This window comes from Lactuca serriola, chromosome 5 (assembly GCF_051521515.1).
Source record: "Lactuca serriola cultivar US96UC23 chromosome 5, Lser_US96UC23_V15, whole genome shotgun sequence".
Classification (NCBI taxonomy): Eukaryota; Viridiplantae; Streptophyta; class Magnoliopsida; order Asterales; family Asteraceae; genus Lactuca; species Lactuca serriola.
The window spans coordinates 47,081,938-47,106,363 of NC_136412.1; positions in this window are offsets into that span (position 1 = coordinate 47,081,938).

Sequence of the window (24,426 nt, forward strand, 5' to 3'; positions counted from 1 at the left end):
TCATCTTGGACATGTAAGCAAGAAACGCATAGGCCAACTCCAAAAGGATGGAGTCTTGGAATCATTCGACCTAAAGTTGGATGATAGTTGTGAATCTTGTTAACTTGGAAAAATGACAAAGTCACCTTTTACTGCCACTTGTGCTACGGGTGAAGGTTTGTTGGATCTCATACACACAGATGTGTGTGGACCCTTTAGAACCGCCACTAGAGATGCTAATCGCTTTTATGTGACTTTTATTGATGATTTTAGTAGATATGGATATGTCTACTTAATCAAACATAAGTCGGAAACCTTTTATAAATTTAAAGAGTTTAAGAAAGAAGTGGAGAATCAGTTGGGCAAGAACATTAAGATGCTTCGATCCGATCGAGGTGGTGAGTATCTTAGTACCGATTTCCTTGACTATCGTAAGGAATGTGGGATAGTCTCACAATTGACACCTCCCAGAACACCACAGTTGAATGGTGTAGCTGAGAGGCGCAATCGAACCTTGTTGGACATGGTTCATTCCATGATGAGTAGAGTTTCGCTACCAATCTCATTTTGGAGGTATGCCTTAGAGACTGCCGCCCATATCTTTAACCTAGTCCCTTCAAAGAAGGTTGCCAAAACACCTCACGAGATGTGGACTGGAAAAGTTCCAAATCTAGACCACATCAAGGTTTGGGGTTGTGAGGCTTTTGTGAGATGTGAGACTCACGACAAGCTCAAACCTTGAAACGAGAGGTGTATTTTCATCGGCTACCCACATAAATCTTTTGGTTATATCTTCTACATACCCAGTGACAATGTGGTATTTGTAGCAAGAAGAGGAATCTTTTGAGAGAGAGAACTCATTAGCTAAGGAGACAGTGGGAGGCAAGTTGACCTTGAAGAAATTCAAGAGTCAAGTGGTGAAGGAACATCAAACCCTAGCCCTCAACCTGAGGTGGAAACTCCTGTTGAGCCGACCAAAGAGTCCATACCTCTGAGGCGTTCCACCATAGTTAGGAATGCACCTGAACATTATTATGGTTTCCATATTACTACAGAAGGTGATACCCTTATCAGTGATAATACATTGATAAATTTGGAAGAGCCTAATAGCTACACGGAAGCCATGGCAGACCCTGAGTCTGCTAAATGGAAAGAGGCTATGGATAGCGAGATACAATCCGTATATGACAATCAAGTTTGGAACTTGGTTGACAATGTACCAGGTCGTAAGACAGTAGGGTGCAAATTGATCTTCAAGAAGAAGACCGACATGGATGGTAATGTACACACTTATAAGGCACGACTGGTTGCAAAGGGTAATTCTTAAACTCCAAAAGTAGATTATGATGGACCTTTGCACCAGTGGCCAAGATTAAGTCTATTAGGGTTCTGTTAGCCATTGCTGCATTTCATGACTATGAAATATGGCAAATGGATGTCAAAACCGCTTTCTTGAATGGAAAGTTGCTAGAAGATGTTTACATGGTTCAGCCAGAGGGTTTTGTAAGTACATAATACCCTAATAGGATGTGTAAGCTTGAAAAATCCATATATGGATTGAAACAAGCACCTCTCAAATGGAATCTTTCCTTTGATGAGAAAGTCAAAGAGTTTGGCTTCTTCAAGATGTGAAGATGAATCTTGTATATATATCAAGGCTAGTGGGAGTATAGTTAGCTTTTAGGTATTGTATGTGGATAACATACTGCTCATAGGAAATGACATCCCAACCTTGCAGGAAGTGAAATCCTGGCTTGGGAAGTGTTTCACTATGAAAGACCTAACAGAAGCTGCCTATATCCTTGGGATAAAGATTTTGAGAAACAGGAGTAAAAGACTAATTGGACTTAGTCAGAGTACCTACTTGGACAAAGTGCTGAAAAGGTTCAGTATGGAAATTTCCGAGAAAAGAGATTTACCTATTCAGTGTAATGCCAGACTGAGTAAAACTCAAAGCCCGAGTACAGATGAAGAAATAGTTGAGATGAGTCGAGTCCCATATGCTTCCGCTGTACGTTCGACCATGTATGCTATGACTTGTACTCGTCCTGATGTTGCTTTTGCTTTAAGCATGGTTAGCAGATATCAGAGTAATCCTGGAAAGGCTCACTGGACTGCAGTAAATAATATTCTCAAGTACCTACGAAGGACTAAGGACTGGGTCCTTACCCTTGGTGGGAGTGATGACTTGAAAGTAGCAGGGTATAGTGATGCTAGCTTTCAAACTGATAGGGATAATTTCTGCTCTCATTCGGGCTGGGTTTTACCTTAAATGGAGGGGCTATTACTTGGAAAAGTTCCAAGCAAGATACAGTGTCTGATTCTACTTTTGAATAAGAGTATATAGCAGCAAGTGAAGCATAAAAGGAGGCTATATGGCTAAGGAACTTCATTGGAGACCTTGGACTTGTACCAGCTATTAAGGAGGCCATGGAAATTTTCTGTGATAGTGAAAGTGCAGTAGCCTTAGCAAAGGAACCAAGGGATCACGGGAGATCTAGGCACATCGACATAAAATATCATTTCATCAGACATCGAATAGAAGAAGGAATCCTCGTGGCAAAGAGGGTATCATCAGATGAGAACCCGACAGATCCCCTCACGAAGGGACTGAGTAGGGTTAAGCATCTTCAGCATGCTAAGAGCAAAGGGCTAAGAGATGATATTAGTTTTTAGAAGTTAGATAATTTTGAAATATGTAAAGTGTAATTGACATTTGATGATAAATAAAAGTTGTTATTTATGAGTAAAGTGTTGCTATCTCTTGTCAATCGTTTACTCGTATTTCTTTTTGCATGTTTTGACTTCCAGAATAATTATGTTATGGTATATATCATATTATTCAAATTCTCCACAGTCAATCATATGTTGGAAGTACATATGAATCAAGACTATCATGGGTTGGTTTGTAGAGGTCCAAGATGTTGGAAAAAGGGGGCTACAACACTCATGAGTGCTCATAAGTTTTGAGTATTGGATTCAACCCACGCTCACTGGTATCACTTCATGGAATTTATCTCGAGTGATCGTGAGACGGTAATATCATATAAGTCTTCAAACCTAGACATATGATTTGTTACCTATGAGTTGGTTATGAATTGATTGTACAAAAACGCATTGGTAACTCGATGTTATAAAACGTACCTTTGTGTGTAATTCAACAAGTAGTAGTGCAAACATATGATTCCAAGTTTATCTGTTCCTTCTTGGATTAGAAGCGATATCAGGGCCCCTCGATGATTTTGTTTTGATCCATGTACCGGGACCGGTCAGAACTAAATTGATGTGTTCAATTAAGTTCTATGTCAAACAAATCAGAAATCGGGAAGCAACTACTAGACAATAGAAAGACATTGTTCCATGTGTTTATCCGACCGACATCTAGAACAGAGGATTATATGATCACTTATCTAAAATGGCACACCATCATCTTCTCAGTTCCAAGAGACCTTGAAAGCGCTACGATTGTTGATCAGTTCCTGAAGTCATACTTGCAACTATAGTTATTGGACTTATCCAAGTGGGAGACGGTTGGATAGTGTCTAAGTCCATAACTATATTTGGTATGTACTTGACCCGACCCGACATTGTCCATTTGGGTTGCATGGCATCATGTACTTAGATAGAGTAAATGAGAGAAATAAGACACTTATGGTCTATTAAAATATTATAAGTTCTAATATATTAATAATAAGAATAATAATATTTAGTTAGTATTGATCAATAATTAATTTAGAATTAATTATGTGATCAAAAGAAGACTAATTAAATATATGGGTTGATTGTGTCAATCATCCATGACTTATATAGTGGGCCAAGGCTCCATGGATTATCAAGTTGGGTTAAACCCATTAGATGCTCCATGGATGCTCCATGGGGGTTACATAACCCATGGGTCATTGAAATGAAAAGTCATGACAATTAGGGCTTACATAGTGTAACCTTAATTATGAAACACTATATAAAGATTATTCTATTCACCAAAATTGGCCACTAGAAAGAAAGAGGAGGGCAAACCGATTTTGCAAGTGTTCTTATTCTATTAAGAGTTTATTCCAAGTGTACTTGGTGTTGTGTGAAGCATTTGAGGCATCACACTTGAGGTGCTAGGCTCACAAGGTTTCAAAGGAATCCAAGCTACAAAGAGGTATGTAATTCTTACTAACTATTAGAATAAAAGATCCCCATGTATGCTAGATAGGATTATGAACCTTGGAAAATCATTTTTGCATGTATCTTAGTCAAACATAGATCAAAGGTTTCTAGGGTTGCATGTACGCCATAGGAGTGTTAGAGTGCTCAAAACCCAACAACATCATATATACGAGGATATAGATATCACAGATCACTACAACATAGCAACATATGGTAAACTAGGATATCAACCCAAAGGGTCGGCCTTGGCGCCTTTGACCCGTAAGTACAGTGAAGAAAAATCACCTTGTAGTCCATCGAATAGCTGAACAACATACTGTTCCTAATACCGACTCTACAGATTACCTATTCAATAGATATAGACCAAGGGTTAATTATAGCTCAAAATACCTAAAATACCCTTAAGTCAAACTTGATCAACCCTGGTCTAAGTCAAAGTTTACCGTTAAGGTCCAGAAGACAATATCTTTTCCCATCTGAGTACGCCTTATGTACCAAGAGAGTACGCCTAGTGTACTCTAATGTTGACCAAAAGTGGGCTGCTGACCGTGTACGTGTAACGTACCACTACGTATGCTCAATGTACAATGCCTAGTCCCAAAACTCCATTAAGAGATTATTCCATTAAGCCGTTCTATCCAAAACTCATATCCACGTGAAAAATGATGTCCTAAGTCATAAAGTTTCCAACTTTATGACTTTAATGGCTATTAAGTGCTTAATGTCCAAAACCTTATGTTCTTAACCCAATAAAACCATCTAACACATGCATGGGTTACATACAACACTCAAGATCATATTTTTATGCACAACAACACTCTGAAATGTCCAAAAGGATGGATCAAATGACATAGAGTAACCCATACTCAAAATGCCAAGCTAATGGGACTAAAATATTCACAACTTCAAGACCAACAAGATCTTAAACATCATCATCAAGTTCAGAGATTTTTACCTTAAAATGATGCCAAATGGTGATGTGATTCTGGATCTAAGGTGCCTTAGGGGCTGTTTGATTTAAAGTTACTGGGTCCGGTCAGTGCTGACTGCTGACTCGGCCAGCAGTCGGATGTTTGGTAATTACATAATATAGTTGATTCAGTTAGCCAATTCCACTTACCCGGTAAGCAAAAAAACCCTCCTGACTGGAAATTAAAGTTACGCGTTTTGTTACCCTTTGCCCTCGCTCGCCTACTTCGCCATTACCCTAGACAAAAGCTTCTCCCTTCCATCACCAACACTTGTTGATCGCCTCCTGACCCATCTTCTCCAACGACGCCGCACATAGCCCCATCTTCTCCGGCGACGACGCACACATGGGGGCGACTACTCCTCTTCATCGGCGATGAGCAGGTAAGATTTTTGTGTTTTTTTTTCTTTTTTTTATCTGAAATCACAAAAACCTTCATATCTTTGTCAAATTACTGATTTCATTCTTGGAGATTAGTTTACACAATGCATTTTTCAACAATTTTAGTCTCGTATTGTTTTGAACATTTTTATATGGTTGTTAGTGTAATTGAACGAATTATATGTATTGTGTGGATATAGTATGTTTATGTTTATGTCTAATGTATATCAATGCTACATAGGTATATGTGTGTAAGTGTATTATCTGTATTTGCTATGTTAGTCCACTAAAACACATGAATTTTTATATTACATTTATTCAGTGATACCATATAGTTGTAGTAAGATCAAAGTTGAATCTCCCAAGTCTTTTCTTCAAGTTGTTTTATCTTTAGTTTAAACCAAAAAAATATATGTTTTATCTTATTGACATCAAGCACATAATGTTAGCTATTTGTAAATGTGTGTTATATGGATGATTAGCTTATCACATTTACACTTGATTTATTTGTAAATGTGTGTTAGGTGGATGATTAGCTATTTTTTTTCCTTTTTACAATAGACATGACAGATAAAAGAACTAGGGTTAGTTGGAAGTCGGAATTGCTGGACAAAACTTTTTTTTTGGAAGCTTGTATACAAGAATTAACAAGCAATGGTCGGGAGGGTAGTGGCCTAAAATCAAGCTCATGGGCTGTGGTCGTGGAGAAATTGAAAATAGATCATAATTTTATTGTCGAGAAAAAACAAATGAAAAACCGATACGACTATTTAAAAGCAAAGTATGCATTGTGGTTAAAACTTAAAAACAAAGCATGAAATATTTATAATCACGTAACGAAATTCTTTTAACATGACTAATGAAGAATGGGAAGCAGAAGCGAAGGTATATATATACATATTTTTTAAATTAGATTATTTGTTTACTAGTTTAATAATATTTATTAAATTGTCAAACAGTTGAACAAGTATGTAGATAAGCTGAGAAATGCACCCCTCCCTTGCCCTGAACTTTGTACCCAACTATTTGATGGGGCGACCTCGACCGGTGTTCATAGTTAGGGGCCATCTTTAACACTACCTCATCCCAATGAAACCTTCAGTACACATGATTTTTAGGATACAGAGATGGATGAGCCAGCACCTCATGCAGATACCCCACTTGATGGGGCGACCTCAACAGTACCTCAACCTATTAGTAAGGAATCATCTGGGTGGACAAAAAATGAGGGGGGCAAATTAAATGGTCCTAAAGAAACCACACTTGATGATTAGTTGAAAGAAGTTGGAAAAGATATTATCAAGGCTACACAAGCATTCACGGAAGCAAAAATCTTAACAAGGAGATGGATGCTTGTATGGTGAAGTTGACAAGTTTTGAGTGGGGAGAATATGATCCGAAATACACCACTGCTCTTATGATATTTGCTGAAAGTGTTGGTAATAGGAAAATTTGATTTCTCCTTAACTTGTCAACTTGTCGTGGGTAACAAATACAGGAAGAAAGTTTGGATTAGTTGGTTGACTTTAGTATGTTATGGTTCATTGTTTGAGTTTAGTATGTTATGGTTCATTGTTTGATTTCAGTATGTTATGGTTCATTTTTTGACATTATTACTCTATGGTTTAGTTATGCTATGGTTTGTTTTCTTAGGTGCAGTTATGTTATATGAATTTATATGTTATGTAATGTTATGCTTTTAGTATTTACGTGTTACGGTTTGTTATGTTATGGATTGTTATGTTATTGATTGTTATGTTATTGATTTAAATGTAATTTGTATTTGACATCTAACAGGACACATGGATAAAGAATGTGACTTTTTATATTTCCTTATTTTCTCGTGGTATTGGTCGATGTTGGTCCGATAAAGGCAAAGAATAATTAAAAGAATAAGAGCTGGCGAACATGTAGCAAAGGGGTATGTGTATACGCAAGATTTGATACACGGATGTCTTATACAATGTTACGGTATGATACGTCTTTCACAAGATGCATTTGTACTATTATGCAATCGCTTTACACAAAAAAATTGGTTGCAGTGTAGTAGGACGATAAGCATTGAAGAGAAGATGGCTATGTTTTTACATGTTATAGGACATAATGAACGTTTTTGAGCCGTTAAAGAAAAATTTCGTCACTCCACCCAAACGATTCATCAATGTTTTTATGAGATATTACGTGTAATGATGTGTTTTGCATGAGAAATTATAGTACCAACCCCGTCTAATCCAACAAGAAATACCTCAGAACGACATAGACGACTAATGCACATAATTCCCGGAGCAATAGGTGCACTGGATGTAACACTTATACATGCAGTTGTGCCTGTTGATCCACAAACTCGTTATAGGGGAAGAGGAAAAGGTGAATGTTATCAAAATGTAATTGGAATTTGTAATTTTGATATGATATTCACCTTTGTATGGACTGGATGGGAGGGCATAACACATGATTCTAAAGTTTTGAAAGAAGTTGCATTTAACTCGACTTCCAGATTTCCATTCCCTCCACCAGGTTTTTAAATTTACTATATGTTTTATTATCTATATTATTTATATGATAAATTTGTCAATCATCTACAGATAAATATTACCTTTATGATGTTGCATACACCAGCACCCGTGGATTTATGGCTCCCTACCGCAATACTAGGTATCGGTTAGCCGATTTTCGAAGAAACAGAGCCTTAACTAAGGAAGAAAATTTCAATCATGCTCATGCACAACTTAGAAATATCATTGAACGTGCTTATGGTGTATTGAAGGCAATATTTCTAATTTTAAAAGAAATGGCTCCTTATCCCTTTCTAGTGCAAAGAGACATAGTCATTGGTTGTGTTGCGGTCCATAAATTTATAAGGAAATACGATATTGAAGATGAATTATTTACAAAATTTAATAAAACACTATGGTTACTCCTAATGTGGGTGGTGGAGGAAGTGAGGGCCAAAACATAGAAGGCATAGAATGGGGTTCAGAAGCCGTTGACTATATGACTACTTTGCGTGGCCAGATTGCTAATCAGTTACTTTCAAATGATTCACTTTAAATGGTGTACTTTTTTATTAGGTATGACAGATTGTATTTGGATTTTGTATTACACTTTGTATTTGGATTTTAATTGATGTATGTTTAATTTGGATTTTATATGATAATTTGTGTTTTTATAATTTTTTTATCCAACACAAGAGACAACACAATGGTAATATGGTCATTTTTTCATTCAACACAACCATTCAGATAAATAATCAAATAATATAAACTCAGTCGGATATGGACTCAGTCAACATTTCTAACCCAGTCAACAACTATCAAGCGACCCCTTAATCTTCCAAGGTGGTCCTCTCTTCTTCTTTTTCCTTATTAATCACCAAAAGTACCGACTGATGAGATTAAAAACACTTTAATCTACTAAGATCGATTAGATCTTGAACAAGTACATAAATATTAAACAGTAAGAACGCAATAATAAGAACAAGACAAGATAGAATCAAACGAGTCGAATGATTAAAACAAAATCCTCAGAAGAGCTCGATTAAGAACATCAACTGTAGAGGATTGGTAGGTTACAAGAACGATTAAAGAAACCTGTTATGCTCTAGATAAATCGCTATCTATCCTTGAATCGTTTTTAATCGTTAACCTAATATGCATGCAAGCATTAACTTATATACAAAGCATAAAAGGCTTCTCGGTTGGACAGGCCCAAACCGGAGTACAAAACAGCTATACAATCGAGCCCAAAAGACGCAACATCAAAATAAACTTCAGCCCAACAATCTCCCCCTTTGCGTCAATTTGGAGCGAGACCTTCACTTTTTACTTGGGCCAGCAGCTGATGCAGGTACCTTCTTCTTCACGGTGCTAAACAGACATTTGGTGATGGAAAGAATGGTCTGTCTAAATCGGATGTACCAATTGATCATATCATTGAAGTACTTGATGTCACCAGCCGAATTCTCTTTACACCGCTTGATAATCGATAAAACGTGCTCCAAGCAAGCTGTGGTGTAAAGGTGTTTGTCAGCTAAAGCGAAGAGACATTTTTGTCCTTCGGCTCTAGTGAACATAACTGAGTTACGCCTCGGATCAATCTTGCCCATTTTCATTTGGTTTAGATCACTGGCCGATCCCACAGGTGCTATCTTCGGTTTCTTCTTGAAAACTGTGGCGACCTCCTGATCCATTAGGGCAACCTCCATGATGTAGCATGCTAACATCCTTTTGACATGGTCTATGATGGGACCATATTCGGCTTCATCCGTCAAAAGGATATTGTACAGAACAATCCAATCATGAGGATTTAGATTCGGCAGATCCGCCAGGGAGATAATGTGAGCAGTTCTTGCTGATCCTCGAATGAGCTTGAACTTAACGTTTGTGAATCTCCCCACGGCATAAGGTTTCAGCACCCGAACGTTCACAATCTTCTGGCTGCTCCAGGTAAGGTATTGAGGACGAGCAGCCTCCAGATAGAAGTCAATGAGCTCCCTGTCAAGCTCATCGTTCGGATGTGGGACTTCAAAGATGTTAGAGAAGGCGTGAAAGATGAACGCCTTTCGAGTCAGCGGCATATCGAACTGCGAATCGACAGTGTTGTTGCAGTCGAATGATATAACCGGCTCGAGCCATAATATGCTTGGAGTTTCTATGGCCTCTTTAATCATACGCTCCCTGGTCCAGGCAGGGAAGAGCGTCTTTCGGCTCTCAAGGAGATCGTGGGCTTCCTTTTGCTTGCGTTCGGCTTCTTCAGCCTTTCGAGCCACACGACTGGCATCATCGTCAGCATTGCGACTGTTCTTTCATTTCAACATGTCAGTAATGGTCTCCTTGTCTTCATCTTCATCTTCATCTTCCTCTGCTATGTTTTTGCCCTTGTTCTTCACACCCGAACCCGAAGCATGACCCGTCGGAGGTGGTTCGGTTGTGTGAGTAGCTTTGGAGGAAGGAGGTGGTTTCGATCCAGTTTGCTCATCTCCCCCTTGTTTCGGAATGGACACGAAACTCGGTAGGCCTTCGATTTTGCTGAGAAGGTCCATGGCCGGAGAGAGCTTTTCAGCGAGGGTACGTCTCACCGAATGATTTAGGATGGGGTCATGTGCTTCCAGGATGTTTGATAATGCTGCGTGGACATCCGAAACACACGTTTTGATCACCTCCCTTTCGGATCGAAGAGCTTCCAATTGTTGTTGGGAGTTGGAAAGTTGCGTGCTCTTGACCTTGAGGGCGGTTGTTTTACTTGCCAGAACGTCCATCAGAGAATTTTCAGCTGCAAGATCCTCTTGTAGCTTAGCCAGGCGGGCATTGATAGAGGCATGAAGTGCCGAGTTGTCGTCGCTTATATGTTGGCGTAGGGTAGCGAACGAAGTCAACTCCATGGAGACGAACTTGGCCAATTGTTGAACAATCGGTTCCAAAGTTGTCTTAGTGGCGTCGGCGCTTTCCTGCAAAGACTTCAATAGGACAGTAGCGTCGGAGAATAGTTTATCGACTTTTTCGGTCGCAGCCTCACAGGCTCTGGTGGAGGCATCAATCGCAGCAGTTGCTGAGGCCACCGAATCATGTTGAGCCCTGGAGAAGGCATCAACGATTTTCTGAAGGGCAGCTTCAAAGAGAGAGGACTGCTGGTTGGAAGAGGAGGCGAGAAGTAGATCAACCTTCTCGTGAAGCTCTTTGAGATGCTTCTTTGTCACTGGAGCATCATCCTCCTCATCACTCTGTACTTGAAACAGACTATAGTAGACCGAATCAAAATTCATGTGTTCACCACCAAGGTAAGGGTTGTCGCCATCGGAGGCATTTTCTGGAGATGGAGGGGGTGGTGAAGTTGGGGGTGTTGTGGTTGGGGTATTTGGAGGTTGATTATGGGGTGGGGTAGTTTCGGGTGGTGGTTGAGTATGGGTTTCGGTTTGTGGTGGTTCGGTTACGGGAGGGGTTTCGGTAACTGGTGGTGTTTCGGTTGATGTGGTGAAAATGGGTGGTGGTATAGGGAAAGATGTTGGGGGAATAGTGGGGTTTATGGTGGGAATGGAAATAGGAATAGTCGGTGGAGGTGAAGGAACTGGGGATTGATGAAGTTCCATCTCTGGGGTTGGGGACCGAGGTGGTGTGTTGCCTCGTTGAGGAGATTCGTCTCCTTGAGAACCTTCAGAATCCGAACTCCCTCCCTCAGAGTCGCTTGAAGAAGAGGGAATTACAAGCTTTCGCTTATGTTGAGTCTTCCTCCTCTTCGGCTGTGGGGACTGTGCAACCTTCGGTTGTTTCTTCTTTTTGGGAGAAGGGCCCTTTGGTGCTTTGGCCGCTTGCTTCCCTTTTTCACCCTTTTTTCCCCTGTTGGTTGGTTTGTCAGCATCATGGATCGATCTGAGCATATCCGGTGTCAGTTCCCTGGGACCAGTTGGCCTGAACTCCTTGATCGTCCGGATCAGTCTGCTGTCGGAGGGCACATCTGCATACATTGTCTCCGGGATGGAGCCAATGAAGGAAAATTTGGATGCATCTGAGACGATGATCTTCTTGGTATGGAACGAACCAACAGAAGACATCGATGCACCGTCAGCAGTGGAAACATTGAACTTGTCCATGGCCCATCTTGTAATCAAGATCCAGAACCGGGCCAACGACACCTCAGAGTGTCGGGATGATGAAGAGAGGCTCTGGATGAGCTGTTGCCATAGGACCAACCCATAATCTAGGTTAATCCCGTTGTAGACCCCGTACATTATCGACAGGAAAAGACGACTTGCACCGTCGGACCCTGAGCTCCTCTCTGACAAGCCCTTGAAAAGGACTGTAAATAAGCCATTCCACTGTGGCGGCAGGCAAGACTTTTTAAACTTGGCGACAGAGGTGAGAACCTCTGTGTATCCCATGTTGTAAAACATGTTAAACAACATCCCAACCGGAATCGTCTCCGGATTGATTCTTGAAGGGTCAACGGCAAACCCTAGCATGGTGCAGAACCGTTGTCGAGAAACGGATGTTTTGTGTTCAACAATTTCAAAGAACACCCGTTCGACGGCCTTGTCGTAGTAAGCAGTCGCGTAGACCTGCGATAGGGCCACCATTGGCACAGTTTCAATGCGTGAGAGTGCAGGAGCAAGCTGGGAGTACTTCAAGCATTCTATGACCGGCGACATGTAGGAGTTGTACGCCAGTGGGTTAAGATCAATAACCAGACATTGTTGTGGGCGGATGGGTAGGATCTGTGAAGTAGCATGGACGGAAGAAGATTCAACCATTGTTGAAGAACTGGAGAAGATGATGAACAGTGAAGCTGTTTGAGAATTTTTGATCTTGAGAAATTTCGGAGGCAATAAAGAGGTAAAAGGTGTTATGGACTGCCTTTTATAGTGAGGGATTGGAGAGAGAAAAATCGTTTCATATCTTCTATGCGATGATCACGTAGGAGAGAGATTGTCATAATCCTAGGATCACGCTACCCAACAAGCGCCGTTTCAGAAGAAAATCGCTTCAAATCCGCACGCGCCATTAATTGCCAGAAAGATGACGCTTGGATTTCGCACACGCGTCTACTCTGTCAGTAAAAGCATGATCGTTCCGTATTCACACGCGCCCCTTTTTACCGTCGTTTGAATTTCAATCCCTTTAACTCCCCCCGAGTCAGCAAACTTTCATCTTATCCTTTTTAAACGGCATCTTTTTGAATGAAACGTCCACGTGGATTGTTTGTAACCACAACTTCATTATTAACCACCGAGTAATAATCCAGCCTGTAAATAATTAGTAACGGAATTTTGGAAAATCAAGGATTTTCGTGCAAAGAGTGTAAAAGAAAAAGAAATAAAGCAACTCTTTTAAGGATATTCTTGTTGGATTAATGTCTAAGTCCATAACTATATTTGGTAAGACTTGACCCGACCCGGCATGGTCCATTTGGGTTGCATACCATCATGCACTTGAATGAGAGAAATAAGACACTTATGGTTATTAATATATTATAAGTTCTAGTATATTAATAATAAGAATAATAAGATTATTTAATTAGTATTGATCAAGAATTAATCTAGGATTAATTAAGTGATCAAAAGAAGACTAATTAAATATATGGGTTGATTGTGTAAATCATTCATACTTGTATAGTGGGCTAATGGATAATCAAGTTGGGCTAAAACCCATAGGATGGTCCATGGATGCTCCATGGTGTATTTGAACCCATGGATCCAAGGAAATGGAAAGTCATGACAATTAGGGTTTTCCCTAATTGTATAACTATATAAGCATCTTATTATTGAGGAAAAATCGGCCACTAGAGATAGTGAAGAAAGGGCTAGCCGATTTTGAAGAGTGTAGAATTCTCTCAAATCATTCCAAGTGTTTTGATGATTGTGATTCCATTTGAGGTGTCACACTTGGGGCACTAGGCACTCAAGCTTCATGAAGACTTTCTACATCAAAGAGGTATGTATTCTATCTTGCTATAGTCATTGTTTTGTATGCTAGATTAGGATAATACCTTGGAAGTTCTTATTTGCATGTATAATAGAGAAAACATAGATCCAAGGTATTTAGGGTTGCATGTACACTTAGGAAGTGTTAGAATGTTCAAAACCCAACAGTGGTATCAGAGCCACGGGTTGTTTTCTGTTATATTGATGCAAATATTTTATTTTCAAAGTTGAAAAAAAAAAAACCATGAAGTTTGTCAAATTTTAAGATAATTACTTGTTCTTGTGAAAAACTAATTATTTGTAAAATTTGAATAATTTGCTTTATGAGTTGAATTAGGTCAAATTTAATAAAAGATAAAATAATATGATTATTTTATTAGTTTTAAAAGTTTGATCTAAAGAGTTTTATTTTTTGAAACCTCCATAAGTTATGGATATGAAAAGGTTTTAAAAAAAAAAATTGATTCAAAGTTTTTTTGGAGTTACAAAATTTGGTGTTAATGTTTTAAAGGATTCCATAACTTAAGAATAAGTTATGGATCACCAAAAGTTTTTTGTGTTAGCTTGTTTTATGAGTGAATTTAGATTAATGAATAAAATTATGTGATAGTTGGTTTTAATCCAAATTAATCTAAGAATTGATTCTAAAATGTGTTTTTGTAACTTGTCATCAAGTTATATGAAAAGTCACATTTAAGAATCATAAAACTCATAAAAAATTGGCAAAGGTTACAAAAATGAAGAGTCTAGTTCTAATTAAATGGTTTTATGACTCCATAACTTGTCCTCAAGTTATGGAGGACCAAGAGTCTCTTCATTTAATAAAATAAAATAAAATAAAAAAAAGGTGTAACCTTAATTAATTCCATAAGTTATAAAATAAAGAAAAGTTAATTCTTTTATTAGTTTAAAGTCTTCCATAACTTGTCCTCAAGTTATGGAACTTGAAGAGTTTTTGGATTAAAACTACTTTAAACACATAAGTTATGGAATTAATTAGTTTTGAATAGTTTCAAAACTTGCCCTCAAGTTTTGGAATTTGTAAAGTTTTCACTTATGAATACTTTAATTCCAAGTTAGCTCTTAGAATTTTAAAAGTTAAAATTCAACCCTTATACTTTATAATATTATAAGTTAATAATATATATATGTATAAGAGTAAAGTCAGTCTTACCGCTAGTACGCCTCATTCACGAAGCCGGTCTATAAGGTGGGTATAAGGTTGTTGCCTATAAAATGGCAACTTAATGGGTGTCCACTCTCACCCACCGCTTGCTTGACTGGTGGAGGGTCGTTAGCCGAACGGGTTTGACAGGACTTGAATTCTCCCTTCATTAAAAGTATTAATGAAAAATACTAAGTAACTAAACTCTTAATAATACCCAATCTTAGTTACCTAGGAAAAATGTGAATAAGGTGCTAATCCATGAAATTACACTTTACACTTTGTCTAAGTCGTTAGTGGAGCGTGTGTGGTTAACCGGCACACTAACTTGGACTTAACAAGGTAGGTAAAGGGTGACTTAATATTTATCATAGTATCGATGGAGCGTGTGTGGTTAACCGGCACATCGATTGAGGGGTAATTTATTAAGGGTACCAAGTGATTTGCATGGTTACTTCACACCTTGTTTTGTGATCCTCGGCATCCCAGTCACAAAACCTGAAGGGCACACTCGAGATTGAAACATGCCTTTGAAAAGTTCAATGAATCTCAAAGATCTAGGAGTTTCAAAACCAATTAAAACCTAATAATTCATTTCGTTTATCTTGGTGGAAATTGGTGAATCGTCATTCACCTACCTTCAAATATTTTATAGCTTGGATTACGGCATACCTCTTCTAAGTTATAAAATAGTTTGTTGGGTCCTAGCCTTAATATTTTATATTGGGTGTCATATTAAGGACTTTAAATCAACTATCTTGAATATCTCCCAAATGATGTCTGTAATAGACACCTATGATCTTCCCAAATCTAGTGAAACAAGGCTTCCTAAATGAAGATGATGTCCTTTGGAAATCATACTTCTTTCACCTCCTCCAATTATTCTCCCCAACCCACAAGTTCTTGAAAAGTTTAAGGTCACTCAAGCCCTATTGGCAAGGCAAGGTCTAGGTGTGAGCACATCTTGGAGATGTAGTCACATATTGACAAGCTGGGAGAGTTGGGTGTCAAAGTCTTGAGAAAGTTGGTGGTTCAATCACTTTCTAAGTCACATAGTGAGTTCCTTTGGGACACCTATGAAACAGACTATGACAAGACCCTTAACGATCTTATCTATTTGCTAAGATCAACTTCCTAAAACTTTATGGACATTGACAATGATGACATTGGATATCCAGTAAAGCATTCTCTTCCCAATGGAAAGGGATCGGCCATAGTCAACTCGGTTGACCAAATGGTAAAGAGAAAAGCTAAGTCTGTGATAGTCCCGTGTACCATTATCAAAGGGTCCATATGTTTATATTGCCAAAGGAAGGGGCATTGGTTGCGAAGCTGCCAAATTTACATAAGGATGTTAAAGTCAATAAGTTTGACTCTACTTCAGGTAAAGTCCACTATCTAACTCTGCTAAGTTTCTATTCTGAGATTCTTGATACATGATGTGACTGGGTCACATGGTGATGTTTAAGAATCAAAGAAAGGTGAAGAAACTTAAAGAAAGAATATGCTGAATCTGATCGCGTAGATGGATTTCTATCGCATAGTTGAAGATCGGATTCTTGAGCTACTTCTTAGGAGTTATGAGATATTGCTTAGGAATAGATAACAACAAGTTTTCATATGGATTGTAAGGATAGTTTTTCCGCAAAGTTTTAAAATAAAAGGAAATTTTTGATTTTATTTATTTTAAAATATCCTTACAATGGCGTCTGTGGAAATTTTTGTTGCTTATAAGATTCCATTAGTAGCAAGAGTGGAAGTATGAAATTGATTCTTTCATTTGTGGTAATGTCTAAATTTACCAAATAAGGAAAGATTCTCATCACCCAAGTTTCAATTGGACCGGAACTTGGAATCATGCAAGTTGTATAGCATGATGAATGAGAACTTTCAAGTTTTGGAAAATTAAGACTAATTACTTGTTCACATGGATGTGTGAGTCAAGTAAAGGACTTAGGGATCGAGTACACATTCTTGTGCACTGATTAAGTCCACCACAAAAGATCGATAAGAAGAATCAAATAAGGCAGAAGGATAAAAGTTTCTCAAATCTGAAAAGATGGGAGAGTACTTTAGTATCAGTTTTGTGATCATCTTAATGATTAAGAAACCATATCAAAATTAGTTCTCTAAGGAAATCTTAGTGCATTCTTATGACTAAGAAGAGGAACTTGAATTGTTGAAATGGTTAAATCAAGAAGATGAGTCATACTTCGTTCCAATACAAGTCTTAGAGTCATACTCCAAGATTGTCATTTGAGTGACATGTCTTAAAGAAGGTTTAAAACACTTGTCAAATGTAAGAGTAAAAGTTTTCTACTCTTGTACATTTGAAATTGGTAAGTTGTGATGTTTTGGATAAAACAAAGACCAACTTAGGCCAATTGGGTAAAGTGTTTTTTCTTGATTAGAATCCGCACTATCTCTTGGATGTTTGACAAGGGAGTCTTATATGTCAAGAGGACAGTGGGAGTCTTAAAGGTCTTGAAAGTCTCAAGAAATAATCAAGAATAAAACCTGAAGTTCTTCACTAGCACACGACTTGAGGTTTATAACCTATCGTGTTGACATATCTGTGCCCATTCCAGTTAAAGTTGGCTTTGAATATGAGTTCTTAGAGTTCTCAGTTTGTTGCATAACAACTTGGAAGCAATGGCAGGCCCTTGAGCTGCCAGGTGGCAGGAAGTTAAGATTGAGTTCAATCCATATGGTTTTGGATTTGTCATTGTCTTTGTCTTGTGACTATGATTTTGACAATTCACATGGATAAGAACACATACACCAGTAAATCTAAGTGTCATAAGGTTTCTCTCCGATTCATGAAAATGATGGTGAGGAAACACTTTCACTAAGTAGATTTTAGCTAGATAGCAATTGTGATATTTGCATTCTTAAAGTCGTTAGTGGAGCGCGTGTGGTTAACCGGCACACTAATTTGGACTTGTGAGAAGTGGCAAAAAGGTCTAAACATTATGATTACGGCATCCCTCTTTATAATTGTTTAGATACACAAGTGTGCTATCTAAGGGAAGGTGTGTGATTTTGATAAAGACTTATCAAAACAATCTAGTATCAGAAATCTGAACTTTGGTAAGAAAGTCAGCTGATTTCTGAGTACATGTCAAAGCTAGTGGGAGCATAAGTGTTATGCTAATAATCATCATGTTAGTGGGAGCATGATAATTATGATAAGTATTGCAAGTTAGCAATGTTAATTATAGAAAACAAAAAATTTCAATTGGGAAAAAGTTGTTTTGCTATAATTAAGGGAGAGGAAATTATACTTCATATCAAATCTATAAGGTTTAGATCTGAGGTTTTAATCATTTAGTCAAGGATATATATATGAATTTCATGTTGGAATGGCTCAACATAAGGAAATTCTGTATATGAGTCCATTATTTGCGTTCTAAAATTCGATTATGATTACGGCATCCCTTTTCATAATCTGAATTATGAGAACTTGGCAAATTGAAATGGAAATGTTATAGCAAAAGACTGGTTTAGTCTTTATGTGAGACATCATGAATCGTGTCCCATATGCTTCGGGTATAGGATCGATTACATGTGCTATAATCATCCGTTCTAAAATTTTCCAAATGCCTGGGGCATTAAGAAGGGAAAAGGTTTAGAACTGGATATGACTAAAAGGATTAAACAATTGTCGAGGACAATCTAAGGTTTACCAAAGATTGGTTACTCAAGGACAATTGGAAGTATAGTGATAATTCTGGAAGGACCATATTGACATAATCTGTAAGGAGGCAACTCTTGTTCAGAAGTGATAGTCAAAATGGAATCTGGAAATGTTTCAAAGTTAGAATTTTCAATCTGTTTAAGATTAGGAAACTTAATGCAAGAAGGATGTTTCCAAGGAGCTGATCTCCTTTGGAATACTCTGTAATGATTGTTGTCAAGTCTTTCTGACTTTGTGCATAATCATTACAAGAGGATCAATGCATATAAGTTTAGAATCTAACAGATTTCAGTAAATGGCATGAATTTGGAATTCTTGCATTTACAGTAAGGATTTGGGGGTGTGAAAAGAGAATCATTGAAGTTATGTTCAATTGATCTAGCTCACAAAGTAAAGATCATAGAAAAACATAGTATGCATACTTGGTGTGTGGCATGACTAGTGTTTTGAAAAAAACATAGTGTACATGCTTGGAGCATGGGACAACTATTGTTTTAAATTCAAGAATAAAGTTGATAGCTGAAACAGTGTACAATGAATAATGTGTAATCATATGGTGATAAATAAAAGGTGTTTTATTTATGTTCAAAGGGTTGATACCATATTGGATTCAATTATTATTGTGTTTCACTTTGCATGTTTTGACTTCCCGAATAAACTGGGTTATTCTTCCGGAATGACTAAGTTATTCAAACCATCCACAGTCGGTCATATTTTGGAAGTAGATATGAATTAAGACTGTCATGATGGGTTGTAGAGGTCTAAGGTGTTGGACAAGGCTACAACAATCATGAGTGCTCATAAGTTCTGAGTATTGGATTCAACCCGCGCTCATTGGAATCACTTCATGGATTTTATCACGAGTGATCATGAGACGATAATATCTTATATTCTTCAAACCTAGAGATATGAGTTGTTACTATGAGTTGATAGTACATTGATAGCACGAAAACGCATTTGGTAACTCGGTGCTATAAAACGTGCCTTTGTGTATGATTCAACAAGTAGTAGAACAAGCCATATGAGTCGAAGTTTATTCGTTCCTTTTACCTTCGGGATAAAAGCGATATCTGTGGGCCCCTCGATGATTTGATGATGACAAATGGAAGTGCTCGGCCGGGCCAGGACTGATTTGATTTGTTCAATTAGTCAGTTGTCATAAATCGGAAATCGGGAAACAACAAATGGACAGAGAGAATGATTATAATCCATGTCTCAGTCCATATGATATCTAGAATGGAGGAATATATGATCCCTTATCTAATGGACAAGTCACTGACAAAGGTCAGAGTTCATCGACAAGGTTAGAGTTCGACAGAAGCTTTTGAGAGCTACGATTGCCGGTTGGTTCCTGAAGTCATACGCAATAATAGTTTTAGACTTATCCAAGTGGGAGACTGTTGGATTAATGTCTAAGTCCATAACTATATTTGGTAAGACTTGACCCGACCCGGCATGGTCCATTTGGGTTGCATACCATCATGCACTTGAATGAGAGAAATAAGACACTTATGGTTATTAATATATTATAAGTTCTAGTATATTAATAATAAGAATAATAAGATTATTTAATTAGTATTGATCAAGAATTAATCTAGGATTAATTAAGTGATCAAAAGAAGACTAATTAAATATATGGGTTGATTGTGTAAATCATTCATACTTGTATAGTGGGCTAATGGATAATCAAGTTGGGCTAAAACCCATAGGATGGTCCATGGATGCTCCATGGTGTATTTGAACCCATGGATCCAAGGAAATGGAAAGTCATGACAATTAGGGTTTTCCCTAATTGTATAACTATATAAGCATCTTATTATTGAGGAAAAATCGGCCACTAGAGATAGTGAAGAAAGGGCTAGCCGATTTTGAAGAGTGTAGAATTCTCTCAAATCATTCCAAGTGTTTTGATGATTGTGATTCCATTTGAGGTGTCACACTTGGGGCACTAGGCACTCAAGCTTCATGAAGACTTTCTACATCAAAGAGGTATGTATTCTATCTTGCTATAGTCATTGTTTTGTATGCTAGATTAGGATAATACCTTGGAAGTTCTTATTTGCATGTATAATAGAGAAAACATAGATCCAAGGTATTTAGGGTTGCATGTACACTTAGGAAGTGTTAGAATGTTCAAAACCCAACAATTCTGTGATGTCAATAATGACACGAAACTGATGATCCCGAGCACGAATCTCTTCCTTCAAGGTCAAGAGAGACCTCAAAGTGTTAGTGTGGAGTCCCGTTGAATTACGATCAAACACTTATTAATAAATGTTGAAAGGCTTCTTTTGATTAGGCTAATTAAGGGTGGTGTTGCTTTGATTCATCAATTCTATTCTTGATATAAGAAAGAAAGTGAACAAAGTACTTGTGAGACCGGTGTAGCCTGTTGAACAAGTAGGTAGGAATTTATTTTGTATTGGCTTGGATTAATATAAAATCTCAGAAAAAAATTAAAAATTGAATCCCTTGGGAAGAAATGTTATGGTGTGTAACAATTTCATAGGAATCACGCAAAAGAAAATTTGAGATTTTATGAGGGTACATACGTTAATTCTTTGGTGAAAGCTTGAGCAAAGTAATTGTTCACCGTCAATTCTTTGGTGTTGAATTTTGGGTTTCACTCAGCTCGTAGTGGCACGAAACTAAGATCATAAACACAGATGTTGTGTAACCATAAACCTTAGTGGTAGTTTCTGAGAGTCTCAAGGGTTACGATAATGAACCGAATGTAATGGAGAAGTGTAATGGGGATGGTGTAAGAAAACATAGTACCTCTGCTGCGAAAATAAGGACCAAGAAGGAAACTCTGAACTCATGTGAGAAGAGAGTGAGGTAGCTCACGATTAGAATAAATGTGTTAGCCTTATTGGGAAGACAAGGTTTGTGTATACCAGGTCATGAAGGCTATTATTCAAAATCTTATGAGGCTTGGGACGCATACAGCAGCATGCTTCTAGGGACACTTAAGTAATTCATCAAATATATCCCCATAAACGAACGAACACACAAAAAAAATAAAAAATATTTTTGGAGTTTTTGGAGTTTTTGAAATTTATAAAATAAAAAAAATAATGATAAAAAAAAATTAAAAAAATAAGTAAAAAAGAAAAAAAATAAGACTTAAAAAAAACTTTGGAAAAAATGAAAAACCGAACCCGAACGTTCGGTTGGTTTCGGTTGGGAAAAAGTTGAAAAACCGAACCCGAGCGTTCGGTTGGTCTTGGTTCCAGAAAATTTTGAAAAAACCGAACCCGAGCGTTCGGTTGGTTTCGGTTCAGGAAAATTTTGAAAAACCGAACCCGAACCTTCGGTTGGTTTCGGTTCAACAAAATTCTGGAAAACCGAACCCAAACCTTCGGTTGGTTTCGGTTTAGGAAAATTTTAAGAAACCAAGGAGTTTAGACATGCAATTTGAAAAAAAAAACTTTTTACACAACGAAAAACAACTTTGTACAAGAAATATACAACATAGAAAAACTACCTTTTAAGTAATGAGCGAGTCAGATGGTTGAACCGAACCCGAACGTTCGGTTGGTTTCGCTTCTTACGTTTGAGGTTGAGAGGTAGTGTGAGGTACTGACTCTGATTCCATCATACCTAGCCCTTGCAATATTTTATTGAATGATGTTTCAGGAAGAGCTTTGGTAAAGACGTCAGCCAGTTGATCAGTGGTTCTTACGAAGTGAACTTCGACATTTCCATCTTCCACATGATCTTTGATGAAGTGATACCTCAGTGCTATATGTTTGGTTTTAGAGTGTTGCACTGGGTTATGACAGATCCTAATTGCACTTTCAGAGTCACAATATAATGGGATCTTCTTCATATTGAGTCCATAGTCGTGAAGTTGACTCTGGATCCAAATCACTTGTGATGTGCAGGATGCAGCGGCAATGTATTCCGCTTCGGCAGTAGACAACGACACACACGTTTGTTTCTTGGATTGCCAGCTGACCAACTTCCCATCAAGGAATTGACAGCCACCAGTTGTGCTTTTACGGTCGAGTCCACATCCTCCAAGGTCAGCATCAGAATAGGCTTGAACAAAGAAGCCTGAGTTGGATGGATACCACAGACCTAAGGAAGTGGTTCGCTTGAGATAGCGTAAGATGTTCTTCACTGCAAGCATGTGAGTTTCGCATGGGTTTGCCTGAAATCAAGCACAATAACACACAGAAAACATGATATCAGGCCTGCTAGCAGTTAGATACATCAGTGAGCCTATCATTTGACGATAGAGCGTGATATCGACAGCCGGTTTGTCTAGAGAAAGGGTAAGCTTGGTGCCGAATGCCATTGGGACTTTGACTTTTGAGTCTCCCATCATGCCAAACTTCGCTAGGAGAGTCTTCGTGTAAGCTTCCTGATTTATAAAGATGCCTTCGGGTCCCTGTCTTATGTTTAAACCAAGGAAAAAGTTAATAGGACCCATTGAGCTCATTTCAAACTTAGTCTCCATCAGCTTTCTGAAATCAGCTGTTAAGCTGGGATTCGTGGAGCCAAAGATGATGTCATCGACATAAATTTGAACTATCATAAGGTGGTTACCTTCCTTTTTGCGAAAGAAGGTTGGGTCAACCGAACCTTGTTTGAATTAAGACATCTTTAAAAATTTTGTAAGCGTTTCATACCAGGCTCTCGGAGCTTGTTTGAGGCCGTACACCGCTTTATCCAGAATATAGCAATGATTTGGATACTTTTCGTTCACGAACCCAGGAGGTTGCTCCACATACACAGTTTCTTCGAGTTCTCCGTTGAGAAATGCACACTTGACGTCCATTTGGAAAACTTCAAAGTTTTTGTGAGCAGCATAAGCCAGAAATATTCTAACAGATTCTAGCCTAGCTACTGGAGCGAAAGTCTCCTCATAGTCTATCCCTTCCTCCTGACAGTATCCCTTTACAACCAGACGAGCCTTGTTCCTTATTACATTACCTTCCTTGTCCATTTTGTTCCTGAAGACCCACTTGAGACCAACAACCGAAGCATCTGGTGGAGTTGGAATGAGGCGCCATACTTTGTTCTTTTCAAATTCGTCCAGTTTGTCTTGCATTGCTTGAACCCAATCAGAGTGATCGAGGGCAGTGTTAACTGTCTTCGGTTCAACTTTTGATATGAATGAGTTAAACATACAAAACTTAACCTTTGAAAATAAGGATGTCTGTTTTGCCTTCAGTTGTGATCGGGTCAGAACTTTTTCAGATACATCACCAACTACTTGAGAGATAGGATGATCTCTGGTCCATTTGGTAAGAGGAGGGTAATTCGGATCAAAGGTTGGGTCAAGTTCAGCATTGATCATTTCTTCTGGCTCAGATTGGCTATCGTAATCAATCGTCATATCATCATGCTCCCCCTTAATTGATGAGCTTTGAGAAACATGAGGTTCAGGGGTTTCTTGTGGTGCTGAGCATCCAGGCGTTGAAGCACCTTCGGTTGGTGAAGGACCTTCGGTTGAGGTTGTAGAACTAGGCTCCCCCTGGACTTGTGAGCTTGGTTCCCCCTCGACATGAGAACTTGGCTCCCCCCGACTGAAGCATTGTTGGATGGAGAGTCATCAGTGGGCGATTCTCCTTCATGCATTCTTCTTGCAGCATCCTCGACAATCCGCTTCATATGATCAACTTTGTTGTCAGCTGCACCTGCTTCTGAGAGAGAAG